Genomic DNA, 20722 nt, shown 5'->3' with positions numbered 1-20722 from the left:
GGTCAGGCTGGTTAATATGCTTTGCATCGTGAAATGAGTTCTGCTTCTCTGTGCACTGATGCTGGTCTGAAAGCCAGTCCAAGTTCAATCCCAAGTCTATCAGGGAGCATCTGCCCTAGCTTTCCAGCCAAAGTGAAAAGCCAATGCTGCTGCTCTGTCACCTTGGATGGCTGCACCCTTTCTTTCCAGAAAACCCCTCCTTGATTCACCTGAGCTCCTCTCACCTCCCCATGGAGGGAGGCACGATCTCAGACACTGCTAGCAACTCCCCTTGTCACTGCAGCATGCTTAAAGCCCCAGCCTGCATCGCCGGCACCAGTCCCTGGCTTGACCAGGAAGAGACCGGAGTGGCTGCCTGAGGTAGGACTGATGCCCCCATGGAGGCAGCGAACCAGGAAGGTAGGCTAGCAGTAAGTAACTACTTGGCTTTTTTCTTCTCACTCTGGTTCCTATCAGAACAATGGACTCTGCAAACAGCTGGGAGGCTGGCCCCTGCACCTGCCGGTAGCCGGGGAGGTGGCTGTATTTCTGGAATGACCCTGTGGCCCAAAGAGAAGCACTTTAGCCGCCTTTGCAGGCGCCGTGGCTCATCTGGCAGGTGAAAGGTCCAGTGAATTCCCTTCCCTTGCCTCCCGCCAGGCCGCTGGGTCAATGAAATAACAGAGCAGGGTCGGAGGGAAAAGGGGGACAGCAACTCTTTGTCTGAATTGGGAACACCACGCAGATCGTCTGGCAAGCGTTTGTTCTGCTGAGAGGGAAAACCCCCTCTCCCTCCCCCATGCTCCCTCCCCCCCGTAATAAAATAAAGCCCCCAGCAGAAAGGAAGCTGCGATGCTGTCGTCCCCGGCGTTGATGTTATTTATTTTCCTCAGTTGCTGCTCTGGAAGCCCGGAGTTGACAGAACGGTTTTGTAGAATAGAAACATTATAGACTGTTACTGTCAGAGTGTTAAATGTGATGGATAGAGAAATACAGGAGAGGGAGGGGACTTTATACTAGCCATGTCTGGGAGCCTGGGTGCTCATGGGAAAATAAACCAGCCGCATATAAGAAATGAATGAGGTAATGTGGCGGGAGGTAATGGGCTCTTGCTACACACTGGAACAGAGATGCTCATTACAGGGTGGACTTAACCCTCTGTGATCTGGTTTCCTGCAGCACGTGGGCAGGGAGGGTGTTTTGTGTTGGGTTTTTGTTGTTGTTTTTCTGAGAGTGCGCTAGTGAGCTACTGGGAAATGGATTTCTCTTGAATAACACTATGCTAGCGGCCTGGAGACTTGTGAAACCAGGCTCTCCTGGCGCTAAGAGACAGGAGTGTACTGTGATTGCTGATTTAGTGACAAAAAGAGTTGAGCCATCATTGGTTATTGAACCGAGGGACTTGTTTGGAAGTCACAGTAGCAGCAGCATACATGTCTATAGCCTGTTTTAATGTCTTGTGCTCTGTATATGTATACAAATGCATGCATCTGGTAAATTAAACTTGTTTTATATACTGATACATTTTACACAGAGATGGGCCCAAACCAAAATCTAGGATCCAAATGCCCCCCATCTCTCTTATTTAATAAATCTGCATCTTTATATTATGCCCACCCATGAGAATTGCTTCCCCCTCTTCTAACATGCAGCCACCTCTAGGATGTAAGGCAGCAATTACCTGGCAGTGCACAGCAACGCTATACCCAACCGTTTCAGGCTGGAAGTGAAAAAGCAGTCGATATCCAAGAGAAACTTCAGGGTGTGTTTATGGAGCAGGATGTAATTAACAGAAGTGGAGTCAATATCCCAACCTGTTGCCAATGGCACAGTTCATATAAAAAATATCCCACGAGAGGTGGCCAAGACTTGTGTATCCCATCCAAGTTGTTGTGAACAAGTTTAGCTGTGACGATCTGACATCCTGAAGTGGCATGGCTGCTGGCACCTCAAACAGAATGGCAGGTGACCATATCGGGTGATTTCTTGTGTGCATGTTTCCTGACCGCTGAGATTGCTGAGGGGTCTGTGGGGCGTGAGGGTGTTTCAATTACTCTCCGTGTGTCAGAAGGATAAAGCTCTGTGTTTGTATAACCCAAGACAAAGTCCCAGCTTCCCAGAAAACGAGACTAGAGGGGAGCAGATATAAAACTGGAGTTCCAATACTGAGTCTAGATCTAGCAGCTTCCCAGGAACCTGAGTCATGCACTTCATCTGTGTGTATTTTTCCCATCAGAAAGTGAATGCATATTACAGTGTTGCTTGCGCTCGATCTCCCTCCTTGACTGATGGATACACTTGCCAGTGCGCTGCATTTAGGTAGCCCAGTCTGGAGCAACCTTCTCTAGTTTAGTTAATATTAGCTCCAAGATGTTATAGGTTTGCAGAGAAGGAGATTGGAAGCCAGGACTCCTGGGTTCTATTCCGGGGTCTGTCACTAGCTTTTTTGCCTCAATTTCCGTGCTAGTACAAGGAGAATAATAATGAAGACTTACTCCCCAAGGGTGTCGAGACTTAATTGAAAATTACTTTGGTAGCTCCTTTAATCTGAATGTTTGCTTTATTTTTAAAAGATAAGGAGCCCTCCTTTTGAGCCCCCGGCATGCATGTTTCCCAGGCAGTCAAGCCCCCTGTGGAGCACAGCAGAAGGTGGGTGGGATGGGACATCCATTCCTATGGCACCAAAAACTTTATTTCGAGTCCATTACTGATGCTACTTGCAACTGGTGATGAAGTGTAATCCTTCCTCACAGCGGTTCAAAGGCAATCCGGCCATACTCTTTGGGATCTCCCAGTGGCCTTTGGCGTGGGGGGGTTGGCTGTAAATCTGAATCTCTTGGCTATGCATGCTGTGAGAAGGAGGGATGGGATAACTGCAGTGACATTAGCCATTTCAAGTGTTGCCTGCCAGCTGTGGCCCTTGGGGTGCTTGCTAGCTCCTGTGCCTCTGGGAGGTAGCTGTAATCCTTTGGAAATCTACTCATTCCTTAAGGGGCTGTGAAGTGGGAACTAATTGATGTCAAAGTTTTGGAAGTGGGAGTAGAGGGTGCTGTGCAGGGAAAGAAGAGTCGTCTCCGGCTGCTGGGTGGTGGGGCTGAGTCATGTGGTGGGGCAAACCTGATACAAGCCATCTCCTCTTGGGCAGCTCCCTCTCTCCTCCCCTGCTGTGACTTGCTTCCCCCTGCAGTCAGCTGCTGGCTGCTACTGTGAGCTGGCCAGCGGCTGAGAGGGAATGGGAAAGAGTTAGGGTAGGGCAAATGAGGGGGCCAGCCTGGCAGCTGGGTGAGGCAGCAGTAGCATGGCATCACCCCTCGTTTGAAGAGGTGGCGGTGGGAGGAGGGGACCTTCATCTGGCCCTCAGCAGAAGAGGGTAGGCCAGGGAGATGGGAAGGGATAGAGGCATGGGGCTCCTGTTGAGCTGGGATGGAGAGCTAATTGGGCCAGTACCCAAGGACACCCAAGCTTCAGCAAGGGCCAGCAACTGAGTGCTTAAGCTATCCAGTGAGTCTGAAAGTTAATTTCCATGGGAACATGGGACTGGCCATTGTCTGGTCAGACCAGGGTCCATCTATTTCAGTGTCTCCAACAACAGCCAGTACCACCTGCTGCAAGCAGGGCCAGTTCTAGGTTTTTTTGCCGGCCCTAAGCAAAAATCAAACAAAAAAAACCCTTCAAGAGAGCAACTGCCGCAGCAAAAAAAAAAAAGAGAAAAAAAAAAAAAGGGGTGACCAGAATGCCGTCCCAAACACGTGCATGGTTTGCTGGTGCCTAGAGCTGGTCCTGGCTGCAAGAAACCCCATAGTGGACAATAACCTCCCCACAGAGGAAGTGGTCGCTTCCTGACCCTCCTGGTTTATGCCCTGAAGCATGAGTGTTTGCAGCTCTCTTAATTCTTTTATCCTGTTGAATGCAACTATGGGCGTTTTCACCATCTGTATAAATATCTCATCCTCTTTTGAATCCTGCTAAATGTTTGGTTGTCTCCTCAGCCTCTGCTCATGTGGAAGGCTTCCTATAGCTCCAACAACTGTCACTGCTCTTCTCTGAACTGCCTCTCCTCCACCTACATCCTCTGGAAGTAGATTTTGTGTTCCATATATAGGTATCCTGTGGATTTCTGTAATGGCATTATAATTATTTTTTGTCTTCTGGAAGAGATGCATTAGTCAAACAGAAGTGATTGGGTGCAATACAGGGGTAACCCGGTGAAATTAGCTGGCCTATGTTAGATGGGAAGTCAGATTAGATGGTACATTGGTCCCTCCTGGCTTTAAAATCTGGGACTCTTTCCTTCTCCTTATACTTCCTAGCATTCTGTTTGCTTTCTCTGACTGCCACTGTGTGTTAAGCAGAAGTTTCAGGTACAGGCAATATGGAGTAGTTCAAACTATCTCTTCCAGAACATGCTACCTGGCCTTTATTAACATTAAATGTCATGTATCAGAGGGGTAGCCGTGTTAGTCTGGATCTGTAAAAGCAGCAAAGAATCCTGTGGCACTTTATAGACTAACAGACGTTTTGGAGCATGAGCTTTCGTGGGTGAATACCCACTTCGTCAGATGCATGTATTCACCCACAAAAGCTCATGCTCCAAAACGTCTGTTAGTCTATAAAGTGCCACAGGATTCTTTGCTGCTTTTACTAAATGTCATTTCCTATCATGCTGCCAATTCACTTTGCTTGGTCAGGAGTTCCTCTCGGCCTTTTCAGGTCTGGACTACCCTAAATAATTCTGTATTCTCTGCAAAATTTTGTCAGATTTTTATCACTGCTCATCCCCTTTTCCAGATCATGAATACATCTGTTAAACACCGCTGGCCGTAGCATAGAACCTTGGGACACCCACTTCCCTGTTAACCTTTGCCATATTGAACATTGATAATTTATTCCCACTTTTCACTGTCTCTTAGCTGCTTTCTAATCCATGACAGCACTTAACTACTCACCCTCTGGCCACTTACATTTCTTTAATAGCCTTTTGTGAGGGATCTTGTCAAAGGTTTTTTGAGAATCCAAATAAATGATGCCCCAGCTATTTTCCTTCGTCTACTGCGAGGTTGACACACTCAGAGTTCTAATAGAGTAGCGGGCCAAGGTTTTCCTTTATGGTAGCTGTGCTGGTTAGTCCCTGTGATATCCCAGTCAGCTAGATTTTTCATTATTCTCTCATGATCACTTCAGCCAGTTTAGCTGATACTGAAGTGAGGCCCAGTGGCCTGTGATCCTGTGGCTCTCCCCAGTCTTTTTTAAACATAGTGACATTTGCTACTCTTTCCAATACAATAGTTGACAAGTGAGTGCGCTTTTTTGCTAGCAGCTCACCCCTTCATTCTTATGTTCCTGCAGAACTCTGGGACAGATCTCGTCTGCTCTGGATGCCTGGTTGCTCTTCAGTTTATTTGTTTACTGCCCCACCACCTGTTTTAACATATCAGTCTCTGTCAGTGCCTCATCTTTGCTCCCTAAAATCCCCCACCTGGATGGATTATTTATTTTAAAATTTTGCCTTCCACTGAGGGCTTGATTCCCTTTCTCTGCAACCTGCCTTCCCCCTGCGCACCTCAGAACCTGGACCAGCAGAGGGCGCCTGATGTAGCATCTGCCTTTGGAGACTAGAATGTCTATGAACACAGCATTCTGGTTTGTGTCTCTCTCTTTTTAAATCTCAGTGCTGAGAGCTTGGTCTCCTGTGATGGCTTGTGTCTGACTTACTACCAGCTTTTCAGTTCGTAGCACTGCCAGCCCCAAGTGCTCAAAGACATGAGCTGGGGCTTAAAAATCACGAATGGTTTGAAAATGGTTCGATTTTTTTTAAAAAAAAAATTATTCTTATGATGTGCCTTCTGGTTTGTGAAATTGCACTTAGATCATGTTTTAAAGCTTTTCTCCTCAATCCTGATGGATAGAAACTGACTTTTTTTTTAAAAAAAAGACTCTGTTGTAATCACATGACCCCAGAAGTTGGGGCTTAAAGAAAAAAACAGCAAATGTTACAAGATTCCTGACAAAATTGCAAGAGTTGGCAACGATTTTATTCCATAAAACTTAACACAGTAGACTGACTGTCCTCTGTAGAGCAGGATGTGTGTGTGTGTGTGTGTGTGTGTGTACGCACGCGTGTGGGTGCGCCTCTAGTGCTGTTTTAGTTTGTCTCGTTGTTTGTTTCTCATTTATGAAAAATTAATTCCTTGGAAGTTTCTATTCATGGAAAGCCAGATCTACGGGCTGATCTGGCTCCATTAATTGAATCTCTGCACCCTGCTGCCGCTTCCCAGTGATCTCTGATTACGTACACTAGTTCCTTAGGTCTCCCTGATTTTTTCAATTGTTTCATTAAAACAGAACCCGGGGGGAAGCAGGTGGAAAGTAGTTTGCATGGCCGGCAGACGGACAGCAGGTCTCCAAGACTACAGCCTGCCAGAAGTCTGACAGAGAGTCCCTTCTCATGAAAGAGCTTTGACAGCCTGCCAGGAGCCGGGACCCAGTTCAACTCCGCTGACCAGTTAGCCAAGAGTCCTCATTTGCCAGCTTGCTTGCCGGCCCTCCCGGTTGCAGTTCTGGTTTATCCTAGTCAGCACCCAGGCAGGAATGCTGACTTCTGTGGAGCTGAGCAGATGACAGCAATCCCTGTGTTAGCTGCCTGGGAGCATGGTTGCAGCTGCTCTCTAGTGAAGTTGGGGAGTCAATTAAGCATCCTTTCTCATCCCTGGTGCTCACCAGCGCAGCACCGTTGCATTACCGAATGCTGTGGCTCTCAGAAACATCCTCTTTTTCATTAGCATTTCCTTGTGTCTTCAACCTCCCTGCATCAGTCAAGAGGAAAAAAACCTATAATCTTTTGCTGATCATTTTCTTTTTTTTGCAAAGGCAGGGCAGCTCCAAACCAGCTTTATTTGGTAAAGTGCTGCAATGGAGACATGTCACAAATAATTCATTCCTGTTTGCTGTAATCTGAAGGAAAACAGATACAAGACCCATAAGAAAAAAAATAAAGTAAAGTATTCTTGCTTTCGCTGACAGTACAAAGGTGTCAGATATGAGAAGGATTGACACAGACCAAGGGGTCTTGTGGGAAATATGATAATAACTATAAAGAAGACAGATTATTCCCCAGTTGCCAACATTCAAACCTTTTTACAGTCAGTTCAAACATATAAAACTTTATTGCTCTAGCAGAAAGGGGAACAATTTCTGGTTGCACAGCTTTCCCAGGGCTGGGTTTATACTGTCTGTGTTATTGCTCTATAGTGGCATTTTAAAGTTTATTGAACAAGACTTTTACAATTGAAGGAAGTATATAAAACTGTAAATTTATTAGATTTTTCAGGATAAGTGCCCTTTCTAGTTGTGCTCAAGAATTCAGAGCTACGAGAAACTGCTAGTTACAAGACTTATTAATATTAAAGACTGAGAGAGCACACATTTTATACCTTAACTGATCTCAGAAATAATATTATTATATTACTGAAAGTCTGAGCTGTCATGGTACAAAAATGTGTGCTGTGTGTTGTATAGGTTGGTGGATATAAATATACTATGTACTTGTGTGTTTTGTATATATAGTGAGCATACGTGGTATGCAATAATATTACTTTATATTGTGATTGTTATATTGTGTATATAAGTATACTATATTTTATAAAATGTGGTGGTGTGTGTGTGTATATAAATATACACTATGTGCACATATATAGCTGGGTATACAGTGTGTGGTTATACATGTGATATACTGTGTATCTAACATTTATGTGTGTGCAACCTATATACATATACTATATATAAATTTATATTACCAATGCACGTGAGAACATGCACTGTTTTATTTGTATATATCTGCATAATATAGTACACGTAGCACAAAGGAGGACCTGGTCCATAAGTAGGGGTTATAGGCATTACAGTAGCACAAATAATAGTATGTTTGTGTTTATACACATAATAGTTTTCTCTGAGTGTGTGTACACACACACGCACACACAAAATATAGTGTGTAAATGAGACATGGTTTGCAAATCATATAATTTGCACTATATATAAATATATAATTTAGACACACTCTTGTGGATGTATATATAAAGTACCATGTGACTAAATGATTATATAATTACACATTTCAGGGGAATGGCTCTTTAGCTGATTTCAGTGACTCCTCTTTAAGGCTGTGGTTAAATAAAAATACATTGGAAGGGGCTTGATTCCTGAGCCTCCAAATTCACTCTATGCCGTTCAGGTGGCATAAAGTGACCTTAAAACAGCTAGAGATTGCCCCTGGGGAATTCCCTCTGCAGCAAATCAGTGTGGGGAACCAAGTCCTAAGGTGTCTTACCATTTGATGGTCTCAGCTTTGAGTTTTCCTCACTGGCCTTACAATTCTTATTAAATATTTGTTGTTAACTAAAAAACCCCATGAATTCGACCTTCTAACAGCCATACCACCACCTAGCCCCCTTCAGTTTTAGGGCATGGGGAAGAGGTGTCACCATAACAAATGCTGGAGTCTGAGTATGTTAGTGTATGTCCATGTGTGCCTCTGTAAGTGTGTGCCTGTCTGCTTGTCTCCTTTGTATTTGTGTGCCTGTGTACAGCGTGTGCGCGCGTGTGCATGTGCACACACTTCTACAGGCAGTGTTGGAATATAGCTATTCCAGCCCAGCTCCCCTACAGTGGGACATGTGGAATATACTTGACTCATGGAATTTTGGTCTCCTTCCATTAGATGTTTTACATCCTGTTACTGCGTTAGCCTTTTTAATTAGGATTTCTATTAGATTTGGCGAGGTTTTAGCTGGGGAGAAAATTATCTGCCTATAATTGTGGTATGTGCATGCACAGTTTGAGAAAGATGAAGAGTGCATGAGATACAAGGACACTCGTCCACATTCACACATGTACCGGCCATACATGCAACCTCTTGTGTTCTCAAAAACACCGTCACATGCCCGCTTACAGAAATACACAAGGAATCTAACACGCATACATCTACATCCACCTCTCTTGTTCTCTGTATAGAAAATATACCTTTGTTTAAAAATAGCCATGGAAAGGAAATCTTCATCAGGCCTAACTGTCCTTTGAAATGCCTCTCCTCTGAGTCCAAGCTGGGAAAGAGAGAGGATGGGAAAGAATCCTTGAGTTAAACAGGAAAGGTTCTTCTCTGGCACTTTAGTGTGTCAGTCCAGTGGGCCAGAGCAATGAAATTCCTTCCACTTTGGTGTTTGTGATGGCAACTTGAAAGGGCCGTGGCCCCTTTTGAGGCTGAAAGGAAGAAAGCAGGAGCAACATGAAACAGCAGCAAATGTAGGGAAGTCAATAAGCCCTGAATTTTTTATGAGACCTTGGATATTCTGATCACAGCTCTGCTGACACCGAGATTGGAATACAGATTATGTGCCAGAGCATCCGTGACTTGAAGCCCAGTCTTAAATCTTTTCAAGGTTTTAACATTCCTTCCTGTATTCATATTTTGTTGTTTGTTATCTGGCGCTACCCCTGCTGGGAGGTGAGGACAAGGCATTGTGTATGCTGGAGCTGGGACTGTCTGGAGATGGAAGTGGCAAGAACATTATGACAACTAATGGGCTAAGAACATTATCTCCGTGTATTTTTAATAACAAAACAAGGCAGAGATGCTGCGCGCTGTGAGCGAAAGAAAAGGCAAGCCGCGAATCCCTTGTAATCCCTCATGGTGCAGAGCAACATTGCTGGAATCACAAGGGCTCGCCGGGAATTCATTTTGGTTTCATAAAGAAAAGGAGAGAGGAGAAAATAGGAGAAGGAGAGACCCTTGCTCTATGATGAATTTATGCCGAAGCGCTTGTCTCGGGAATGCAAATGTGTTTAAGAATCTCTGAACTAAGCCATCCCTTTTGGGAAGGGGAGGGGGGGAGAGGAAGACACAGAAAGGACACTTGAAGAATGTAAAATGAGGGGTTGCTGCTCCATGAGACATCCTGCACTGCTGCGACCTGGACTCCAGCGGGCACTGGCTAGGAGAGCCGGAGGGCATTGGGCTGGAGTAGGGGCCTGTAGACCCTCCTGCTGCTGAGAAAGGGCAGCTCCTCTAGGTCTCCATATCTCCTAGACAGTTTGGAGGAAAGTTTCTGTGTGTGTGATATGTACAGTGAGGGCTCCACTGAAGTCAGTGAAGCTGTGTATGGAATCTGGTCTGTTGTGCTCACGCACCCCTCCACACCTCCCACCTCTCCTTCGAGAAGTAGTCCTGGCATAAATCAAATCCTCTCCTTGCCTTGGAGGTCTGCACCCAGCGGGTGGCCAAGGATTGGAGGCCATGTCTTGTCTGTGGGGTGCAGAACCCCCAAGAGGCCATTTTCCTAGGGGTGCTGACACAGCACAGGGGAGGGTGGTGGTCCAGGCCCGTAAGGAACTTTTTGGGCAGGTCCATCCTAATCCTCATGCCCACCAAGTTTTGGCTCAGTGCCTCTTCCCCCCCACCCGTCCCCGCCCTGCTCTCCAAACTGCCATATTCTGTGGTCACTCCCTACCCACCTCTCATACCACCCACTGGGATCTGTTGTTGTGTTTCAGCTGCCTGATGTATGGTCAAGTCCTGGCCTGCTTTGCGTGGGCTTGCTGGAGGAGAAGAGAGGGAGCACAGGTCAGGAAACTTGCTCAGTAGGAGGGCAGGAGGCCTACCTACTTTTTTCCAGTGGTGCTTGGTTTGGGGAAGCTTATCCACCTCCTCATCCTTCACTGACTCTGCAATGTGGCCACTGGGGTTGAATCCAGGACTCTGGATCTAAAAGCGTGAACCTTTTCCTGCCTGAGCCAAAGAACCAACTCTCTGAGACTTTTGCGGACTCTCAAACTTCTGTATGTGGATTAGTTGCTAGAGAGGGACAGAGAGTAGGGTGACCAGATGTCCCGATTTTATAGGGACAGTTCCGATTTTTGAGTCTTTTTCTTATATAGGCTCCTATTACCCTCCCACCTCTGTCCTGATTTTTCACACTTGCTATCTGGTCACCTTAACAGAGAGCCACAGGGGTTATGCACTGGGGCAAGTGAGAGCAGAATCAGGTTCTAAGCCTACTCTAAGGCACTGGTACTAGCACAGGGATGGGGTGTATGTGTATGGGGCTGGGGGGAGAGGCGGCTTTCTCTTTTAAAATAGGACATTTTTTTATCATGGCACATCTCTCTTCCTTGCATGTGAAAAGTCCGGCTTTTGATGATGCTGTGGCTGAAAGATACGTAGAAACAAAATCCCTGCAATCCAGCCGGTTCTTCCACAGTCTCTCGGGTCAGCGCTGAGGTGGTCTCTGCGACAGATACGGCAGCAGCTGGGCATGGTTTGAATGCCCGCACAAACCTGGACCAAATCACTTGCCAGTAAAGTTCCAAAAGCAGCCACTGACTATGGATGCCTCTGGCCTGATGACCCAGGAGTGGTGAGCGCTTGTGGGCATTGTGAGAAGTCAGTACTCTTGGGAATCAAGTCCTAGGTATCTCAGATTGGGCACCTGTAAATGAAAGCACCCCACATCAACAGCCGCTTTTTGAAAAACATGACCTTCACCTCCATGTGCCTCTCTTTTTCACCTCTGTAAAATCGGAGCAAGAAATCTTGTCTACATATGGAGGGGTCTAGATGGTTTGTTTAATCAGTGTCTGTAAAACACTTTCAGATCCACATAATGTATGGGACTATAGAAAGGATCCTTTTATTTTTATATGATCCATCAGTTTCTTAGCCTTTGAAAACCAGTGAGTCAAAATTAGGTGGTAAGCTTTCAACTTCTGCCTGTTTTTTATTTAGATTTCAAAGTATGGGGCAGGAGGGGTGTCCGTGTATCCATCAATCAAATCAGCTGGTCTGTTTCTCTAATTGGGGATTGAGAGTGGGGGAAGGTGGAGTTTTGGAGGTGTCAAGTTTGGATCTGGGTTTATAAATAAACCGAAAGGGCCATGGCTGATTCCCTTAGCAGACAGGTGAGCTCTGTGATCAGTAATGGGTGGGCACAGCTCTGTTGGCTGGAGCATCCAGAGGAGAAAAGAAGGATTGTGCCTTTGAGAACAAGGAAGAGAAAAATGAAGCAAAGGGAAACGGGGGGTGGGAGAGGACCCACTGCCAATCGGGCAGTTGCGTCTGTTGTTTGTGGGCTGCTGCTATCCACTCGTTACAATTAAAATGAAGTGTCCGTCAGCGGCTATCTTCACTGTGTGGCCCATATGTTTCTGAACTGATACTGTCCGGATTATTCTGTTTGGGAAAACGATAACGGCTGTTTATAACCTTGGCAAAGACTGAGGCCTAATCAGGCTGGAGCACATTTTCACTGACTGCTTGATAACAGGCTGTTAGCTGCTTTATCGCTCGGGAGAGAGAGGCCAAAATAAGCAGATCTGTGAGCACAGGAGCCCAATCATGCTCTGGCCCAGTCTTTATTTTTAGATGCCTTTTTCCTGGTTGATTTCAGTGATAACTGAAGGATTTGGCAGGTGTGGGGTGGGGGGAGGCTGCGTAGAAAGAGGAGAGATTATTCAACACGGGTTGGGGGGCTGTTCCATTCACACATGGCATTGATAAATAAAGAAGAGGAATAAAAGGAGTGGAAATGACTTGGTTTCCTGGGCTTCCATTCTCCTCACTGGCCCTTGCTCAGTGAATTTCACCTCGTCTGTCTCTGTGCCCCTGTGGGAACAATCCCAGTAGCAGGTCTGTGCATCACCGGGCCTCTGAGTAACATAGCAGCCAGAGTCTATCTGTCTTTTGGGGTTTTGCTTGTTCTCTGCCTTAGCCTTTCTCTGCGCTCCTCCTCTTTGTCTGTTTTTGCTCTTCCCACCACCCCGTTTCCCTTCTCCGGGTATCGTTCCAAGCAGATTGGTTTGCAGAGCATTGTGTGGCCCTGTATGACTGGGAGGAGAAGTGGGTGTCTAGAGCCACTGCTCTCCAGCGCCTTAGCTAAGAGCTTTCCAGAATGCTCCAGACGGGCGGGTTACAAAGATCCAGCAGCTGATCTGCATGTTAGCTAGGAGAAGGTTCCCTGTGGAGCTGCTGTGTGCTGTCTTAACACTAACCCGCGCTGTTGAGCCAGAACACTGGGTGCTGAGAGTGAAGACACTAGTTCGATCCACACTGATGTAAACTCATGGCGCTCCATTGACTTGCTTCCCATGTGAGATTGCCACTCCTTTGACGATACGGCACATAAGCCTTAAATCTCTTCTTTCACGTTAATGTTTAGAGCTAAGTACTGTAGTGTGCACTGTCTGCTCTATACCACTCTGGAACCGCCCACATTTGCCCTGGTTGGCCACTGAAGCTGGGTGTATAGCGGCTTTGCATTGCCAGAGCCGTCCAGAGCAGCCATTGCACCTCCCTCCTACTCTTCACATTCGCCTGCATCCTCAACTCTCAATGGGAGTGAGGCTGTCAGCTGTTATTAGCAAAGATGGCCACTGCCTCCCATTCTTCCCAATGGGAAGGAAGCCAAGCTGCCCTCAGGGAAGATGGTGATGACTCCCCCCCACAATCTGGGGGGAGTCAGAGAGAGAGAGAGGAATGCAGGTGAAGAGAAGGGATGGCTGCGTTTGCTGTGGCCTACAGCTCTCTGAGGATGGTAGGAGGTGGCAGCCATTTTGAAAGAGGGCAATTCTTGCATGAGTTTCGCTGAAGAACAACATTAGCCTTAAAAGCAGCAAAGAATCCTGTGGCACCTTATAGACTAACAGACGTGTTGGAGCATGAGCTTTCGTGGGTGAATACCCACTTCCTCAGATGCATGTAGTGGAAATTTCCAGCTGAAGGAGAAAGTTGGAGTTTTGAGGAATGACTGGGAGAATGATCATTAGCCCTGACTGTTTCCTCGCAAAGACAACTCAATGCACCAGATCCACCCAGGATTCATCTGGCTGCCAGTTTTGGTGACGCTAGACAATACCAGAACATGTATTGTTCAAGGGTGCTCTGGCACAAGCAGCTAACTTTCGGACAGGACCCAATTTTAAAATGAATTTTTACTCCTAAACCAATGAACGGATTTACTTCTAAATTCTCTGACAATTCGTTCAGTGCCCAAGGAGCAAGTGCTGTCATTTTGGGGGAGCAAATGCGTAACACAATGGCTCAATCCCTGTTCTGAGTGTAAAACTCAACTCACGCCTAACTGTGGAGCTACTTCCATGCATTGGTGATAAAGGGGAGAGTGATTTCGAAAGTCGACTAGCCCTCCCTAAGAATTTGCTCCCAGCAACAGCCTCTGGTCTACCCACAGGACGAGCCTGAGCTGATTGAATCTGCGGCAGTATGGCACCAGAGTGGAAGTTCAATGGGGCTAGTTCACTGAGGAGGGCGAGCAGGATTCAGCTCTGTGCTGAGAGGGTAGTTCCTGGATTTCCTTTGCTTTGTTTTGCTAGCAGCTTCAGTGAAAGGAAAGGATCCCTGTGGGTCATGCCTCTCCAATGTTCTGGTGGAAAATGTCCAGATTCCCAGCGCAGCCCCCTCTGTGCCCAAGCTCTGCTCTGCCTCAGAGTCGCAGGCAGGTGTTCAAATAAATAATGCAGCTAAAAATACCTTTTGGCAGCAGCTGGGAGTTCTTCAGAGCGGGGCTGGAGTGGTGGGAATACAGCAGCGCAGCTCCGCAGGCAGGTGTGTGTGAGCACTCCAGAAAGTTAGAACAAATACACTCCAGGCACACAGTCTACATGCCTTGTGGGCCCATCTCAGCTGAAGGAACAAACCAAGATGTTTATTCCATCCATCCCAGCTTTGAAACAGGCGTTGCTCCGCCGAATGTGTTTACAGTCAGGTTTAGTTGAAAGGACAGCCTACTGCAGCCACAGGGACCCACCAGCTGTGTTTTAGCTTGTGCATGAGCGTCACGCTGTCTCGGTGCTCTGGGCTCACCAGCAGGCATCAGAAAATAATCGTTTCACTTGCATAGCATCTTGCATCCCCAAAGCGCTTCATGCTGCATCACATACCCGCTGCTGCAATGCAGCCACCTCTTGGGAGGAACAAAGTTGCTGTTTAACAGCACACAGGGTTTATGATAATGCTCATCTCTTTTTGTCTTGTAAAGTGCCATGAGAACAGTTTGAGAGGGGACGTGGAGACTAGCTGGAGCTGCAGGGAGAATGTAACAAGGCAGTTAATTACCCACGATCAGTTGCAGCCACTTCATGCAAAGTGCCACTGATCTTTACTGGCCACAAATGATCTCAGGCTTGGCTTACATCTCGTCTGAGAGGTAGCAGAATGCATACCCCTAACACCATCCCGTGGCATTGGCTCAGTACTGATTTGGAGGAAAGAGGGTCCCATCCTGAGTCACCAACATCATTACTTTTCAGCCCCCTCCCAGCTTTCTTGGTGGCCTCTTGTTCAGCCAACGACAAACGACAAGGGATGGCAGCCCTGTATAGCGTGTGAGATCTCAGCCTGAAGTGGTATGGCTGCAGGCTTCCCTGGCTTCTGAGCTGCTCTTGCAGGTTTCAGTGGGCTACCTGCTTACAGGAAAGGGCATGAAGGCTTAGCCTTCTTTGAAAACCCTGGCCCTGGGGTTTTGCGTCACCAGTGTTTATACCCCTCTCAGCCCCTCCTTTTGAGAGCCAAAAGATCAGCATTGGGAATGCGTCTTTAATGTTAAGCAAAAAAAAGGCCTTATGATGAGCTTAACTTTTGTTCCTGTCCCCCTGGGCAATGTCGCTTTCAATTAAGCTGGGCTTGCAATGACACTGGGGTGCGGTTTATGAAAGCAAACATCCAGGATGATTGCGCTTTTGTCCAGGGTAAAGAGTTTGGACTGGATGCATGACAAGACAGAAGCCTGCTCCAGGGGTGGCCGACCACCACAGCCATTCCACTTGAAGTGGAGGTTTCACCAGCCAATTCAGCCCCGCTTGGGACTTGAAAGGAAACTAAAGGCGCTGGGAAAAGCGAAGTTAGTGGCTCAATAGGTGGCGCTCTTGTCTCTGGGTCAGTGCTGAGCAGTGCCCCAGCATAGTGTGAATTGGTGCTAACAGTGCTTAGTGTGGCCTTTTAATATCCAGGGGCACTTTTCTAACAGCCGAGATGTCTAGTGAAGTGATAATGTTCCTTTTTGGGAACGCCTAGGCTGAGATGATTATCACTATATGTTAGTGTAATACAGTAGCACCCAGGACCCTGCCTCAAAGGGATTACAGTCTAAGTAGTAAGTAATCTAAGAGACTAATGTCTACCATGTGCAACATCCTTTCCAGACATAGAGGGAGATGCAATCCCTGCTCTGTAGTGCATGCAGACTAAGAAATGTCTGCTGTTTTTTTCCACATCTGTGCGCTACCGTTTAGCTTCCCAGAGCCATTTCTGATGCAGAAATGCAGCATCTAGCAGCTAAAATTAAGCAAATAAATAAAATGCCTGGGCTCTGTTTTGGCAAAAATGATTAATGCTAATGATCTGGCTGCAGATGTATTGTCGGGCACAGATACATGTGGTGACATGTCTCGCTCCCGTGTTTGTGTGCTTATGTGTGAGCACGGGTTCATGCGTGTCCGTGTTTTTGTGAAGCTCACAGCCTGCTGCCGGCCCGTGAAATGCAATCAGAGTGATGCGGACACGGCACGCTGGGGCAGACTGACTCTTTCCATTTCATCCTGAAAACAGAACATCCTCAAGGTAAAGCTCTGAAATCTCACAATGACCTTTTCGTAAAGCATTATAATCAAGTTGAACATTTCCAGTTGTACCACTAATCCTTGCCCTATGGGAGAATGCTCCCTGGTTTTATTATTATTATTGATTCTGTATATTTCTCAGAAGTTAATCCCGCTGAATGCAGAATGGCCACCGTCAACTGGAAAAGAGAAGGTCCAAAGGTCCCATGTCACTCCATTTGGTTCTGTGCTATGGGAGGAGGAAGATGGGAGGGCACTGAAAGCTGTTGAGTGCCGTGTGTTTGGTCTAGTCTTCTCTGAGGGCTTTTTTATAGTTTGTATCATGAAACATACACAAGAATATGGGTCAGTGCACACCTGTGAGCTCCCCCAAGAGTGATGTCAAAGCAAGAGGAGCTTAGCATGGTTTCTACTTGCTCAGGCCATGAGCTGGTTTGTCTGTGACTCACTTCTGCGCCAGGAGGATTTGACTTTTGGCTGTTGGTATTTAGCATGTTTAACAGCACTTTGTGTTCAAATCATTGCATGGATGTTAACTCCGAATACTCATGGTAGGGTAGGTATCCCTAATCCCATTTTACAGATGGGGAAGATTGGGACGGAAGGGCACAAAGGGACTTGCCCAAGGACACGCAGTGAGTCAGTGGCAAAGCGAGCGAGAATTAGAACTCAGGACTTCTTGACTCCCAGTCCTGTGCTCACTCTACCAGACCATCCCCCCGCTCCAGTTGGTGATTTAGCATTCCCCACTGCCTGCTTGAATGGAGAAAACCCCCTGAGCCCGGTTAGAACCAATGGCACACTGCTAAACCAGCAAGTGTTATCAGTAGGGGCATGGCTAAGGCACAGATCCTCTGATTAACTTTGTGGATTTGGTTCTAAGAGTATGTCTACGCTGCAAAAAACACCCCACAGCAGCAAGTCTCCAGAGCCTGGGTCTACAGACTCAGGCTTGCACTACAATGCTAAAAATTGCCATGTAGACGTTCCTGCTTGGACTTTGAAACCTGGCGCGGGGGTGGGTCTCAGAGATTGGGCTGGAGCCCAAGCAGGGATGTCTACAAGGCTATATTGAGCACCATAGTGTGAGCCTCAGTCTGTAGCTCTGGGCTCTGAGACTCACCAGCACGTGTTCTGTTTTGTATTTTTGCTGCATGGACATACCCTGTTTAAGTGGCTCGTCAAAGATCATCCAGTGCATCGGTAGTAGAGTTCTCAGCAGAACGCCTGAGAGCTGATTCTGTGTGTCCTACTCAAGATCATGCTCCCTCTTGGCGGTCGGTGGCTTTCACAGGCCGTGACAAAATAAAAAATGGGACTGAGGAAGTGGGGAGATTACAGCAACAACGAGCCCGATCTCTGGAATTCTCCATTTGCTTGTTTTAATAAAGTGCACTGAAGAGCCTGCCTTTGTCACGTGAAGTGAGCATCCAGTCAGAGCTGCGCTGAGACATTATCGCAGGCGTGTGCGCTGCCTTAAGAGCTCTTCTGGCACAGCTGACATTTAGCTTGCAATGACTTGGAACCATGCATATTTATGGAGAGCGGGCAGCCTGGCGATGAATCGCTGGACTTGGCCCCGCGACCTCCAGACACACCGCACCGTTACAGCTAGCAGCCAGTGCTGTGCTCAGCCGGGGAGAGGTTGAGGTTTCTCATTGAAATGTTCCAGCAATTGCTATTCTTCTTCACACATCCCCGCCCCCCACATCAGGGGAAGGCGAGGCAGAGTAGCCGCAGAGCTGGATGGTGCTGTCCATGGGGTTTGTCTCGTTTGCACAATGTGGTGGCTACATCTGCAGTTTTCCTGGTGCAAGTGCTTTACCAACCAGCTTCCCCTGGCTTTGGGGAAGGAGAGAGCGCTCACCACCTCTTCCTTTCTGGTGTCTACAGCATCCGTTTCACTAGCCTAAGGACGTGCCCTATCTGAGTTCCCTGAGCCTGAGTTCATTCCTTGCAGCCGTCACAGAACATGGCCTATGTTTTGCATGCTGCAGTTGTGACACCGGGTGCCTTTAGAATGCATCACAAATACTCCCAGGGCCAGCTATTTATAATTCCCCACAAAAACAGCTGTATGAAAAGAATGCTGTTAAGATGGCACATAGGTCAAGCACTCAAAAGTTAGGAAATGCCAGAATGAAGGTTGGCTGTGCAACCTTAATTCACCCCCTTGTGCACATGCATTGTGATACAGACTTTAATTACCTGATTGTAGACTGTATTTTCCACAAGACCCCTGCTTCACTCAGTGCACAGGAAGGCAGGAAGAACCGGTTCTGGGGATGAATCAGGACTGTGTAGCAAAGGATGCTGTTGTCCGGGGGACCTCTGCCTCATTTGTTGCAGAAGATGAAAAGTGTGCAGTGAATGAGGCAGGGCACTGCAGGAAGAGAAAGGATGCTCTCGTAGTAAAGGCAGTCAAATGCTGTCCTGGAGAATTGGATTCTAGCCCTGCCTCTGCCACAGAGTTCCTGTGTGGTGCTGGGCAAGTCAGTTAACTGACACTTTTCACAGGTTGCCTCTCATTGTTTGTTACTCATTCTCTGCAAGCCTGACTAGAGACCCTTAGTGTTACTGACAGAAGTGCTGAATGTTCACAGCAGAAGTCACTGGGAGCTGGGCTTTGAACATGTGAAGTGCTTATAATGCTATGTACTCTGAAACATCAGGTCCTAGGTGCCTCAGCCGGGGCACCCAAAACTAATGGCTACTTTTGGCTTTCTTTTCTCTGTGTGCCTCATCTCCCCATCTGTAAAATGGGAGTGATAATAGCCCAGATCTCACAGGGGTGTTGTGAAGGTAAATGAATGTTTTAGAAGCATATGCATTACAGTGATCAGCACCATAAAAAAGCCTGGGAGGTGATTCATAATTCTATCTTCAGAGCAGGGTTGGAATAGTGGGCAGTGAACAAGGCTTGGGGCTGCCCATTGAACAATGAGGAGAAAAGAAAATGTTGAATAGCTGCTCCTTAAGTGAGCACTGTCCATCCTGTGCGTTGCATGAGGCGTGGTGCGGTGGAAAAATAGCATGTGATGGCCTAATTAAGGACGGTATCATAATGTGCACAAGGGGTTTAATTTAAGGTGGCACAAGTATTTCTCTTCCCGGTTCCCACCCCCCCCGTCACCTTGCTCAGCAGTGCCATCCCCCCACACCAACTTCCAGTCCCAGTTTCCTTCTCCATCTCCTTGCGAGCTTCCAGCCCCAGTTTCTTCACACACTCACACTCACACTCCGTGTCCCAGTGCACTCCCCCATACCCTGTAGGTCTACCCCTTGCCTTCTCTGCATTCAAACCAGGCAGCTTCTCCCTCCACACTCCCTTGGCCCAACTGGGGCGTCATTGGTCGCACAGTACAGACAGCCTTGCTGCTCTCAGTTCAGGTGCCTGACCCTGGACCCGGCACAGTTGGCAGCAGTGCAGAGCTGCAGTTGTAGGGAAAGTCCAGATCAGACCTGGGCTGGAGGAGCATGCTTAGGCCATGTCTACATCTAAAATTTTGCAGCGCTGGTTGTTACAGCTGTATTAGTACAGCTGTATAGGGGCAGCGCTGCAGAGTGGCCACACTTACAGCAACCAGCGCTGCAAGTGGTGTTAGATGTGGCCACACTGCAGCGCTGTTGGGCGGCTTCAAGCGGGGTTCGGGGAACGCGAGAGCAAACCGCGGGGAATCAGGTCTCCTTCCCCGGTTTGCTCCAGTGTTCCCCGAACCCCCGAACAAGCAAGTCTCCTTCCCTGCGGTTTGCTGGGTGGTTCCGGGAAACGCGAGAGCAAACCGCGGCGAAGCTGGTCTCCTTTCCCGGTTTGCTCTCGCGTTCCCGGAACCACCCAGCAAACCTCAGGGAAGGAGACCTGCTTGCTCGGGGTTCGGGGAACGCGAGAGCAAACCCGGGAAAGGAGACCAGCTTCGCCGCGGTTTGCTCTCGCGTTCCCCGAACAAGCAGGTCTCCTTCCCTGCGGTTTGCAGGGTGGTTCCGGGAAACGCGAGAGCAAACCGCGGCGAAGCTGGTCTCCTTTCCCGGTTTGCTCTCGCGTTCCCGGAACCACCCAGCAAACCTCAGGGAAGGAGACCTGCTTGTTCGGGGAACGCGAGAGCAAACCGCGGCGAAGCTGGTC

The 20722-nt window shown here is 47.6% G+C and overlaps 1 protein-coding gene across 5 annotated transcripts in view; it reads left to right on the top strand.

The window, feature by feature from the left end:
• The window catches only part of PBX1 (PBX homeobox 1), a 253703-nt gene that overhangs the window by 118696 nt on the left and 114285 nt on the right, over positions 1-20722 (top strand). Inside the window, exon 1 of one of the 5 annotated variants that reach the window (XM_050963288.1) lies at positions 12340-12655. The exons of the other annotated variants lie outside the window; for them this stretch is intronic. The gene's annotated coding sequence lies outside the window, so the exon portion shown is untranslated. Of the gene's footprint in view, positions 1-12339; positions 12656-20722 lie in introns of those variants that run through there. 5 annotated transcript variants of the gene reach the window in all.

The sequence above is a fragment of the Gopherus flavomarginatus genome, chromosome 7 (assembly GCF_025201925.1).
Source record: "Gopherus flavomarginatus isolate rGopFla2 chromosome 7, rGopFla2.mat.asm, whole genome shotgun sequence".
Classification (NCBI taxonomy): Eukaryota; Metazoa; Chordata; order Testudines; family Testudinidae; genus Gopherus; species Gopherus flavomarginatus.
The sequence above is the reverse complement of the archived record's forward strand: the minus strand, read 5'-3'. Positions and strand labels throughout refer to the sequence as shown.